Source organism: Neovison vison, chromosome 2, assembly GCF_020171115.1.
Source record: "Neovison vison isolate M4711 chromosome 2, ASM_NN_V1, whole genome shotgun sequence".
NCBI classification, from domain to species: Eukaryota; Metazoa; Chordata; class Mammalia; order Carnivora; family Mustelidae; genus Neogale; species Neogale vison.
Genome location: NC_058092.1, coordinates 23,307,987 through 23,320,477, shown reverse-complemented (window position 1 = coordinate 23,320,477; position 12,491 = coordinate 23,307,987). Strand labels below are relative to the sequence as shown.

The following is a 12,491-nucleotide window of genomic DNA, read 5'->3' as shown; positions in this document are numbered from 1 at the left end:
TTAAAGGAGGGAAAATACCTGTATTCTGGATTCTCTTTTATACCAATTGTTAAATACATTTGTTCCTTGATTTAGCAAATATTCTTTGATCCAGGCACTGTGCTAGGTTCTGAGGATTCAAAATTAAGATAATTCTTCTCCTGATTTGTAGTAAATATTCATTGACTGCCTTTGCGGTTAGGCGTTAGCTAAACTCTTTTGGTGTTTTGGTTTTGAGATTCGCTTCCTGTGTTATAAGACTTTGTTTCCAACTTTTTTGAATCATCTTGTGGTCAGAGTTCCAGTGTCCTATCATCTTGGGTTTATGGGTTTGGGGACTGTTCTTGTTTTTCCCCTAGAGCTCAAAGAGAAGATAGGTAGGTGGCTTTATGTCTCCTGTACCTGCCTAATATCATTAAAACAGTGCACAGCAATAAACCTTATATGGTTATTGGGGAAGAGATTTTTCTCAGTTAGCTTTTGGAGCAAAATTTGAACAGAAAGTTAACAGATGAATCAGATACTAAGTATAGACGGGAAACCATTATTTGTCTTGTGATTTTAACCTGGTCCACTCTACCAAAAATATAATCCCAGATTTTAAAAATTAATTTAAAAAATAAAGTAAAGCTTTTTGCTGTTTTGTACACAATATTTTATAATTTCTAAAGGCTTAAGTCTAATTGAATAGTGAACAGAATTGAATAGAAAGTTGATTTTATTTAAATGGCAACAATAATATTTTTTTAAGTCATTTTTTCCTTCTAAAAATGCCATTTCCCCCGCAAGGTTTCCAAACCTCACTCTTATTTTTTTAGAAATGTTATTTTTTTGGTATCCATATATAATTCTCAGACCTGGATGTAGGCATATGTAGATAACCAAAGTATATTCCAACAGTAATATGCACTATTACTCTTCCTTCTTCATTCCTCATTATTTATTCTCAGAGTAATAATAGCTACCCTTTTGCTGACCATGTATTCCACAGGTGCTAAGGGGTCTGCATCCATTGTCTCATCAGTAACGCTATCAGGATAGATCTAGTATCCAGTTTAAGAAATATGCTGAGATACATGAATTAATTTGCCCAAGATCACATATGATGGAGCTTGGGATTCTGACCTGGCTTCCTTTCCAAAGCATGTTTCCTTAGAGTAAATGAAGCCAATACTTGTAAAATAATTGATGGTAAAAATCTCATCTTGGTAAGCTGTATAAAAATTGACATTTTGGCGGAGGTTTTAAAAAGTGCCTAATATACGTCCTCCCAGAAAATAGATACGAAGTGTTTTTTTTTTTAATTTTTAAAAATTTTAATTTAAATTAAAAGTTGTTTTTAAAAAAAATTTATTTATTTGAGAGAGAGAGAGAGAGCACAAGCAGGGGAAGAGGCAGAGGGAGAGGAAGAAGCAAACTCCCCGCTGAGCTGGGATCCTGATGTTGGGCTTGATCCCAGGACCTGGAGATCATGACCTGAGCCAAAGGCAGCTGCTCAACAACTGAGCCACCCAGGTGACTCTGAAGTTTTTTTTTGTTTTTGTTTTTGTTTTTGTTTTTTCTTTTTACAAAAGCAAACTCTGCCCCCAGTGTGGGGCTGGAACTCATGACCCCCAAGTTCTAAAGTCACAAGCTGTACTGACTGAGCCAGCCAGACATCCCTACCTACTTTTAAATTTTTATTTAATTTTAAAAAAGATTTTACTTATTTATTTGAGGGAGAGCGAGAACACGTGGGTGTGCAAGCTAGGGGAGGAGCTGAAGGAGAGGGACAGACTTGAGCCTGACACCAGGCTTAATCTCACGACCCTGAGATCATGACCTGAACTGAAATCAAGAGTCAAGATACTTAACTGACTGAGCCACCTAGGGCCCCACTGATGCCCCTGTTTTTTGAAAGCATAACTAGGTAAGTCACAAAGGAGACAAACTAAGTGCAGAGTGAGGTTTCTGTATTCAGGGAGCTCTGTAACGGTCAAGGAGGCAGTGAATACAGATGATAGAGAAAGAATGCACAGTGTTTTCTATGTATGGTTCAAATTTAGAGAAGGGAGTGATTAGTATCTGCCAGACTAGTTTGTGATTACTTATTTGAGAGTGTAAGACTTGGGAAACATTTTCTGGTTTAGTTAGGGTCTGCAGGGGTACAGGATGGGAGAATTTTTTTTTTTTTTAAAGATTGATTTATTTACTAGAGAGAGAGGGAGAGCGGGAGCTTTGGGAGGGGCAGAGGGAGAGCATCCTTAAGTGAACTTCCCAGTGAGCACCGAGCCCTTTACAGGGCTCCATCCCAGGACCCTGAGATCATGAGCTGAAACCAAGAGTCAGATGCTTATTAACTGACTGAGCCACCCAGGCTCCCTGAGAACTGCCCCCCACTCCCACCCCCAAGTTTTACAAGGGAGAACAGCAAAAGAGAAATGAAGAATTAATAAGCTTTTATAATATAAAGCACAGCTTCTAATTAGTTTAACTTCATTAAATTTCCTTTCCTTTAAGCAGTGAAGCATCTCTGGGAGAGAGGATATGTATAAATACAGTCTTTACCCACATGGGCACTAAAATTTGAAGTAAATTATGTTGACTTTTCAGCCAGGCACAGAGGATTTTTGCTACACTTACTACATGGGTATTGGTGTGGGTGTGTATGCGTGCTTGCGCTTGTGTGAGTCCTCATTATGGTAAACAATACCTAAATCAGAAATGTGTGAATCTTTAGAATTGGAGGAGAATTAGCTCCATTCAGAGTCATTGATCTCAGGTAAAGTTAGTGCTGCTTGGCTCTTTTTAACACGTTTTTTTCATCAAAGCCAGTACTAGCCTGTTGGTGTCCCTTTGTAAAATTTACAGCATTTCCTAGTTGAAATCTTGCTAGGAAGTGGCTACTTTAAACATCTCCTCAAACCTTACTAGTTGTTTGATGTGCAGTTGTTCTTAGCTGAAGGACTCACAGTGCAAGTGGTTGACTTGCCTCTTATTCTTGAAAGTCAGCATTAAAAAGGAGATAGTAAATGCCTTAGGAGTAGGGCCAGAAATTGTTTTCCAAATATTTTAGCTGGTCTCCTTGCTGGCCACTTTCATTCAACCTAAAGTTGTAGTCCTGAAAATTAAAAGGCACATCTTTGAGCCCCCCTTTAAAATTTACATATGAAAAGACGGGTCTGTTAGTTGACTACTTAAGAATGTTTCTTTGTACTACTGAGGAAGCTCACTAATCTTGGGTTGCTGGACTTGGGTCTCTACATTGGTTTGGTTTAGGATCTTGTAGGACTTATTTGCTCTATCTATGGGAGGGCATTGACTTTCTGTGTCCTAAAAAAGGATGGATTTTTCCAAAGGGAGAGCTGTTGGCAGAAAAAGCACCTTCTGCATAATTGGTTTTCTAATTTTTAAAACCTTTTTCTGTTTAAGATTCCTTAATGTTTTACATGTAGGAAACTTGACCACTTTCAGGGATGTTAAGACAGTAGTGATTATATGGCCCTTCATCTTTGTTTTAGAAACCTGAAGCAATAGAAAAACTTAAAATAGACAAGTTTGTAAACCTGAGGAAGGAGATCTGGCAAGTGCTCTTGTATGTGGAGACATAATGAACCCTATCACGTTTCCTGCAAGTAGAATAAGGTGAGAGATATTTAAAATACAGCTATAGATTTTCATTAGATATTACATAGGCATTCTCTCTGTAAGGGTAAAATAGCAGAATGGCTAGTAGAGGGAGGAATTTGGTAGTGAGCTGGAGAGCTCCTCACTCAAAGAAAAGTGTAACTTGGCAGGATAGAGCTCTCTCTGGACCAGAACTCTGAAGCCACCGTCCAGCTCAGATGTTTGTCTTCTTTGGACTTTTCTTTGTTTTCCATCTGTATGACAAAGATGTTGGACTAGTTTCCCAGGACTCTTTTAAGTCTAGGGTTTTGGAGTTTGTCCTTATTTTTCTATCTTTAAAAAGATAGAAAAGAGGAATAATTCTACTTTTTCTAGGATATACCAAAGGGCATCTAAAAGATGTCTTTTTAGAGTGACTCCCCCCATGTGATACAAAGGTCCTGTAACTTTTCACTAGGTTTTCTAAGTGACTCATTCACCAGTCTGCAGTTATCTAAGGCACTGAAGTGTTTGTCCCTAAGGGCTCTTGGGTGCTGATTCTGAAATCAGGGCAGGTGGAAACCTGATGTGGATACCAAGTCTGCTAAGTTCTTTTCCACATCTTTCCATCATGGCAAACAGAATGGCTCATGGAATTGGAGGCTTTTTGGCTGGCTAAAAGTACTTGTAGGAGTTATAGCCCAAGGGCTACCTTATGCTGGCAGCTTCTTACAGCTAGGGTCCCCTAAGAATAACTCAGTTGACGCCAAAATGGGTTGAATTTTGAAAAGGAGATCTATATATATGTGCCAGCAAAATCATGCACCCTTTCTTGCAGAAGAGAAGAAAAATTAATACAGTCTTTAATGTATTGATGTAAAAACACCTGGCCAAACAGTGTAGTGAATCTTTTTTTCCCCAAAATGTACCTTGGATTATGGACAGGAATGGTAAATCTGCCTAGTTCCTTGAACCTTGTATTAATGCCATTTGGTTGTTGGGCATTTTTGGCATCTTGCTATTGATATGTTTACTTCAGAGAAAACATACCTAGCTAGACCAAGTGATCTGGAGAAATGAGATCTTAGTTCATAACTTTCTGGTATTATGAGACTGACGCGCTGCCTACTGCGCTAAGGAGGCACCTAACTTTCTGGTATTAGATTTGTGACTATGTGTGAGAGACGAAGTGACCTTTTAAAGAATATTTTTTTATTCTTTGGGGAAGTTCCTGGGATCCATAATAGTTTTGGGATTGGGCGTTTTGAAGAACTGGAAAGAGGAAAGTGTCTTCTAACCTTGACAATATGGATGCATCGGATGTTTGGAACTTGGTTCTCAGTTCTGTCCTGTCATTCTGAGGCCTGTTTGGAACCGCACTCATTCCAGTATCTACTTTCTATCCTATATTGGGACAACAAGAGAAACCTACCATTGTAGTGCTTGCAGTGCTTGAATGCAGGAAAACATGCTCCTTTGCAGTAGGAGGTAGTCTCTCATTGTTAAATTTCTCCCCTTTTATCCTCCTTTGGCTGAAACGCGTTCATTGTTTTCATCTGCATCACTATGCTTTATTTGAGGGTAAGTCAACTAAATAATTACAATAATGCATTAGCACTTTTCAGGATACTTTGGCATTGATTTCATTGCCTATGTGAATGTCCCAACAGATTTTGGGGAGATACTTGTAACATGGTTTTTACCTGAGGAAAAGGGGTCCTAAGGTAAAGTGACTCCAGCTAAGGTCACGAGTATTAAGATGTGGGTTTGACTCCCAAGTTCTCTTTTGTTAGGCTAAGGAATAATAGTAGCTGCAGTATATCGAGCATATATGATTTTACAGGTAGTATGCTAACCGCTTCATATGCATTACAGTCTTGACAGTGTCCTGCAATGTTATGATGCTCTTTTATAGACCAGGTGAAAATGGATCAGAGAGGTCAACATGATCATGAACCAGCTAGTGGAACTCAAATCTTTGTCACTCTAAATCTTGTTTTTTTCTGTTATTATCTCTGCATGTCCAGAGTCTACCCATTATTTAAAATCTGACTTCAGTGATCAGCTCCTCTATAAAACCTTTTTTCCTCTAACCAACCAGAAACTACGGAGAGGAAGTTATTTGTGTCATTCTTATGGCCCTGGTTTATTTTATATGTAGTGATTTGTATAAATGTTTTCTGTTTCCCAGTATGCAAGTTGTTGAGGATAGGGGCTTCAGCCAGTAATGTACTTTGTAAACAGTGGCTGCCTAATACATTGTGTTGAACAAATCTTAGACAAATGCTTTTTTTCTAAGCATGGATTCCTCTTTATTTTCTCTTTTACTCCAAAAGTTGATACTGCCCTCCCTTCAAGGGACCATAGTCCAATTCAGTAAATACGTATTGCCTGTATTCTTTATTCAGATTACTTTTCCATCCCGAGGGATGTGGGGTTGTGGAGGGGAGGATGAGGAACTGACAAAACTGAAAAGCCTCCATTCATTCACCCTTCTCTGAATATTTTTACGTTTTCAAACTATGTGATTATTACTTTCCTAAAGACAAGTAGAAAAGATGAATAGTTAATCAGCAATGCTGTTACCATCCAAGTTGAAACCAATATAAAGCATTTATTATAAAAGATCTTTTGTTTAATATAGATGTACTAGATCAATGGGACACTTTCTCTGGGCCATCTGCTGGGACATGGAAATACCTTCATTATATATACACAACCAGACATAATAGTGTTTAGAAAAGAGGAATTACTTTTGTTGTTATATTTCCTGTTCAAGTTTGTATTAAATAGTATTGTGTGTAACTCTGTCTTCTTTACTATTATTTTGCTGATGAAGAACCAGAATTAACCAGTTAATCTGTTGTCTCTTGATTGATTAATGCAGTCTGTGATTCTCATTATGGGAAAGCATGTGGAGGTAGTAGTTTATTTTCTGTGTCAGTCTTCCTGGTATACACAGTAGCCATATCTATGAAATTTTCATCTTGTGGAGTTCATGAAAAAGGGAACCTAACCATGTCTGGTACACTGAGATCTTTGTCTCGTCAATTTAATAATTAAAAAATGCCTTGAGGCTGACTGGGTGTGTGGGTGAGTTTAAGTATTTGCTCCCATCTTGAGGCAAAGGACCCTTTCTTCCTCTTTTAGTTAGTTGTGCCGTTTCCTGCTTTGTAGATACGAGGTGGGTAGGTCATGAAGCAAATCTATGTGGTTTCATGGTTTTATGCATGAACTTTACAGGTTTCCTAAGTGATCTGGAGGCTTATCTTTTGCACATTGGACTGTTAGGTACTACTGCAGGAATCACTTATATAATGATTAAGTTTGGACCTAGTGTAGCATGCATGTGGTTATGTTGTAGGGCAAACCATATAGTTTATACTTGGGTGAAAACAAACGACCTGATTTATAGGTAACCTATAGGTAGCCAGGGTAACATAGTCCTCTCTTCCCTTCCATTGGTTCCTTTATCCTACAGAAAAGCTTAGTTCACCCTGGCATTTCTTCGTTTTCTGAACAGTTTCATAAGACAGCAGAGAAAAGATGTCTCATTGGCTCTGTTCCAGTAATTTGAAGGGGGAAGGTATAAACAATCTTACTTTCAGTGGATTGGTGAAAGGGTGTGCAGCTTGGTTTGGAGATTGCCCTGTGGTAATTTGTCACAAAAGAACATGGAGATTGAGATGTTAACGGTATCTCTGATTTTTTTTTTTTTACGTAAGCGTGAAAGAGGTCTTGTGTGTGTTTAATTTCTCAAGTGAAGTTGTTCACAGTGATTGTGTTCTCTGTGTGGTCAGGAACTACTGTGCTCCTTTGAAGAGAGTGCACTGCAGAGTTCAGCAGTCATCAGTTGAACCAACTGCAATTCTGTCTAACCTGTAGTTGTCCTCAAATTTTAGATGTACAAATTCTTGTTACGTCTGCTTGATTGTCTTTTTTGCTCCTACTGTTCCCCAGTGACCCACCATGGATCTTCAGGGGATCTTTAAAACTTTACCCATTGGACCTGTGTTCTTCAACTCGGAACACCATGTTTGTATGTACTTGGGTCCTGTTTTCATCTAGACTTTGCATTCAGCTGACGCTACAGAATAGATTTCTGGTTAAAAGAATTTCAGTGATAGATTTGTGCATACTTACTGACTTCATTCTTGATCATTATAATGGGCTACAAATCCTCATTTTTGAAATTACGTAGTTTGGTTTTTAATTTTTAATTTTTTGTTCATTTATTAGAGAGAGAGCAGAGCATGAAAGAGGAACACGAGTTGTGGGGAGAAGGGCAGTGGGAGAAGGATAAGCAGGCAGGGAGCCTGCAGATTCAGATGCGGGACTCCATCCCAGGCCCCCAGGATCATGACCTGAGCAGAACTCAGGTTCTGCTGACTGAGCTTAACTGACTGGGCCACTCACGCGCTCCAGTGGTTTTTTTTTTTTTTTTTTTAATGCTTTGAAAGCTGAGAGAGGCATCTAAGCAGCCTTTTTGTACCTTCCTTGCTCCATTTCCACAAGTTCCTTCTCTAACTGTTTCATGCCTAGTTACTGCAGTGACCTTTTTGCTTAGCTTCTCAGAATCCATTTAACTTGCCTTCACCCCATTTTATGAAGGAATATGAGGCTAATTTTCTGGACTTAATTGTTATGATGTTACTTCCCGTTGCTGTCTGTTGATTTAAGAACCCAGTGCTTTGGTGATCCATGAAGCTTTGCTGGTCACTGGACTAATTGCTTTTCTACCTCTCCTTACTGCTTTCCTGTGCCACTGGCTAGACTCCTTTCTTAGTGGGCACCTGGCCCGCTTGCTTTTCTTTCTTTCTTTCTGTCTGTCTGTCTGTCTTTGCTCTTTGTGGAGTGTCCTTCCCACTGTCTCCTCACTCTGAACTCTCCCCCTCCTATATGGCAGTCCTGACCAGTCCTGTCGCCAGTAGTGTTCCTTTCTTCATCCAAAATAGGTGGTGAAGTTTAACAGTCTGAAGCACACTTACAGTGTGCTTCTCTTAAAATGAATGCCTGCGAGCTATATCTCTTTGATTCCTGATAGGTTTTTCTTTTTACTTTTCTATTTGGGCAAAGAGAGTCTTTTACTACTTTTATTTCTAGTAGTAGCTACAATAGGTTGTGCATTTCAGGGCCTGTTCAAGTAGTACTTCACTTTTTGACATCAGTACTTCAGATGCTGAAACTCCTGAAGCTTTTCAGTAGCCAGAAGAGCAGTAGTGGTTTTCCAGATGTGAGGTGAGGGTTCTAGAAGGTCAAATTTTACTTCATATTGGCCAGGCCTAAGTGATTTGTGTCATTTCATCCTTAGTGGTGGGAGTATTTCTGAGGGACATTAGATGTAACTATTGACTGTGCTAATGAAAAGTGCTTAATAGCTGGCAAATATTTCTCAAAAAATCTGTTAATTTTATATACCGTATAATTATAATTATGTAAAATAATAAACTTTTCTTCTTGAAAAGTCCATTAAATTTTAACCAAAACAGATATTTACTTAAGAGACCAGTAATCAGTAGAGAGCATCTTGACACCTAGATGAACAGCTTAAGCAATAATTACAAGGTGCCATGTTCTGAATTTGCCTGGTATAAAAATGTGAAAAAATTATACCAAATACTGATTCTTGGACTGTGTGTGTGTGATTTGAATGTAGTGAAGCAGGACATCGTGTTTTAATATTTAAAAATAATCTTTACATGTAAGTATTATTTAATTAAAAAGAATGCAGGGTGTTTCCTCAATTAGAAGATATATAAACAGGAAGTGTGAATTGAGAAGATCCTATTCATTAAACTGAAAAAGAATATGAAAATCAAAGCACCATAGCTATATATATATATATATATATATATATATATTAAAAAATAAAATTTATTTATTTGAGAGAGGTGGGGAGAAAGAGGGAGCATAAGCCAACATTGGGGGTGGTGGTGCAGAGGGCCAGAGGGAGAGGGAGAAGCAGACTGCTGCTGAGTAAGGGAGCCCAACGCAGGGCTCTGTCCTAGGACCCTGAGATCATATGACCTGAGCTGAAGGCGGACGCTTACGTGACTCAGTCACCCAGGTGCCCCTATACTTGTTCTTAATTAAAAAAATAACTGAGTTGTGATTAAACCATTGAAAACGTTCAACATTACTTATGTAAGCTACAGTTTTCAGAGTGGATTAGATGTTATTAACTGCTTGCTTAGAAATATTTGCAGTGTAAGGTGAGCTCTTCTTAAAATTGCCACTAACTTTGGTTACTGTGAAGTTAGGTTGAAGTGAAATGTGCCAGTTTAAGAGAAAATGCCTTATTTGTAGTAAATTCCATACCATCAGAATCTCAATTTTTGTTCATTAGAATATCAGTTATAAATCATAAAAGTATATTATATTTTGTAACAAGTCATTCATAATGCTACCACACCAGTAAGAACCTATTTCAGTTTTTATTTTTCTTTACGGTCTTGATCCAGAAGGGAAGGGTGCGTAAGAAGTAGTAGTCTTTACACATGCAATTTTGTATTTTACTTTTAAAAGTTAATGTTTTTTTTTGTAAACACACATAGTTGTTTGTGGCTGTTGTGGGCGAGCTTCCGTTGTGCTTACATAGCGACCTTGGTGAACATTTAGCTTGCTCCCAACATCTTTGCTCTTAGACTTTGAAGAACGTAGAGGGTTTTTTTCCTTTTGAATTGTCTTTTTTTGTTATTGTTGAGATAGATTCTCAGGAATGAATGTGACCCTTGATGGCTTTATTTTCTAAACTCTTTACCAAAGAATTATCCTAACAGTAAAGTAAATGGATGCACCTTTTTTTTTTTTTTAAAGATTTTATTTATTTATTTGACAGAGAGAGCACAAGTAGGCAGAGCGGCAGGTAGAGAGAGAGGAGGAAGCAGGCTCCCCGCTGAGCAGAGAGCCCGATGTAGGGCTCTATCCCAGGACCCTGACATCATGACCTGAGCTGAAGGCAGAGGCTTAACCTACTGAGGCACCCAGGCTCCCCTGAATGAACTTTTAAAAAAAAAGTCTTGTAAAATATATTGATGTATATTTGTCTTGTTAAAAGCTTTTTTTCTTATTAAAGCTTTAAATGACTTATGAGTGTAGTTCATAGTATTTATGAAAGCACTTTGTGTCCCGTCTCACTTGATACCCCACCAAACCTTTATGACATGAGGGTTGGGGCTAGGTCAATCCCTAGGGCATTAAGCTTTTTAGAAGGGATTTCTGAAAATTATACAATTGTCACACATCAGACCTCTGCCTAGAACATGTGACTGTCAGTGGCTACCAACTATACTTCTTTATTTCAGTCAGTTCTCAGTGGTTCTTTCTTTGAGTTGATGTCAAATTCTTTTAATGCAATAAGAATGTGTGCTAAGAGATTAAAAAATTTGGGAGGGGGCTATGTCTTCCCACCTGGTTAAAATCCCAGGTATTTGACTCCTGCATTGGTTACATCCCAGTGATGAAACTAGGCTTGTGTTGGAAGTCTGCCTTGCCAGGTAACATGATCGAACCTGATGGTGCCTGCAGGGCTGTAGCATGCATCCCCGCGAACAGTCCTCCTTAAGAAGCCTAATTTCTGCTCTGAGAGACAGCTCTATGCAGCCTCTGTTGAGTATGTCAGCAGTTACCTGGTATTTTATTTCTCTTGAGTGCAGAGTACTTGTTGGAGTGTGCATTTGGTGTTGAGACCTCAGGAAACCTCACTGATACTTTCCTGTGCAAATATTAGTAACCATTGTGGTCAGACAAGTCCAGTCCGTAATAATCATCTTGCCTCTTTGTTTCTGCAAAGCTGTAATCATGGCTCTTTTGTTAGGGCTCTTAATTTTATGGGATTTACACTGAAGTGGGCTGGGTGATGCTGTGCTCACATCTGCTAGCTGAGTACTGAGGAGCATTTCATTGACTAGCCATTAGTAGTGTTCTTAAATCATAGTAGCAGCTGATTTTTTTGAGTGGTTGCCCAGAGCTCAGCATTGTACTGCTTTTTTACATAGATCTCATTTAATGTTCACAACAGTTCTTTATAGGTGAGAAAACTGAGGCCAAGAGGGGTTAAATTCTGAGTTGGGATTTAAAATCAGGTTGGCTTTTAAAAATGATTTCAGAGTGCTGGCGTGTATTTTACTACCATATTATTTCTTAAAATAAGAAGCCCTTTATTGTCTATATCTATTAAAGGGCTCTTAGTGGGGGCTAATGTTGGATTGATCGTGCAGGTTTGGCTTTGGATATTGTCTCTTTTGTTAGGTGATAAAAGAGAAAAGTTGTTTCCAAACAAAATTTAGACGTTTTTCCAAGTGGCTGACATTGCTTATAAACTAGTGCTTGATTTCTCTCTTGTTCTCCAGAAGCCTCATGAATATGCTTACTGATTTCTTTATTTTCTCTAAGTCGTCGTCTTTTATAAATCTGTGGTTCAAGCTGAGATAAATAGTGTGTGTTTTTTTTCCCCTAAAGGTTTGAGAACTGACACTATTGGGGGTTTGGGCCAACTAGGAATCCCATTTCATGGGACAAGACAGGGAAGACTACAAGGTCTGTTGTATGGTTGGGTAGGATGGTGGGACTTCCTAAGTCCTGGTTCTCAGTTTGTAGGTCTTAAAAGGATTTCCATCACTAATTCAGAAGCAGTTAGCTAGTTAGCTTATGGGATTGACCTACACTAACAAGAACCACAAGAAACTTCTGTATGAAAATCAAAATGCAGTTTACTAATTTATAAGGAGAAATAACTCTCAAGTGAACAAGGTAATTGTGTTCAGTGATCAGCATGCTTGGCTAGAGGAGGAATCCTAAGTTCTCATAAGAAGTTTGCTTGCTAAGCAGAGTCTGAGCCAGGGAAGTTAGTTGGATGTTTTTCGTGGCTAGTGTAATCAAGCTACTGTCTAGCTTGATGCGTTAATTGCCTTTATAAGGATAGGCTT

The 12,491-nt window shown here is 38.5% G+C and overlaps 1 protein-coding gene across 12 annotated transcripts in view; it reads left to right on the top strand.

Annotated features, from left to right (window-relative positions):
- PUM1 (pumilio RNA binding family member 1) overlaps positions 1–12,491 on the top strand; it is a 135,557-nt gene that overhangs the window by 46,511 nt on the left and 76,555 nt on the right. The window lies entirely within an intron of this gene.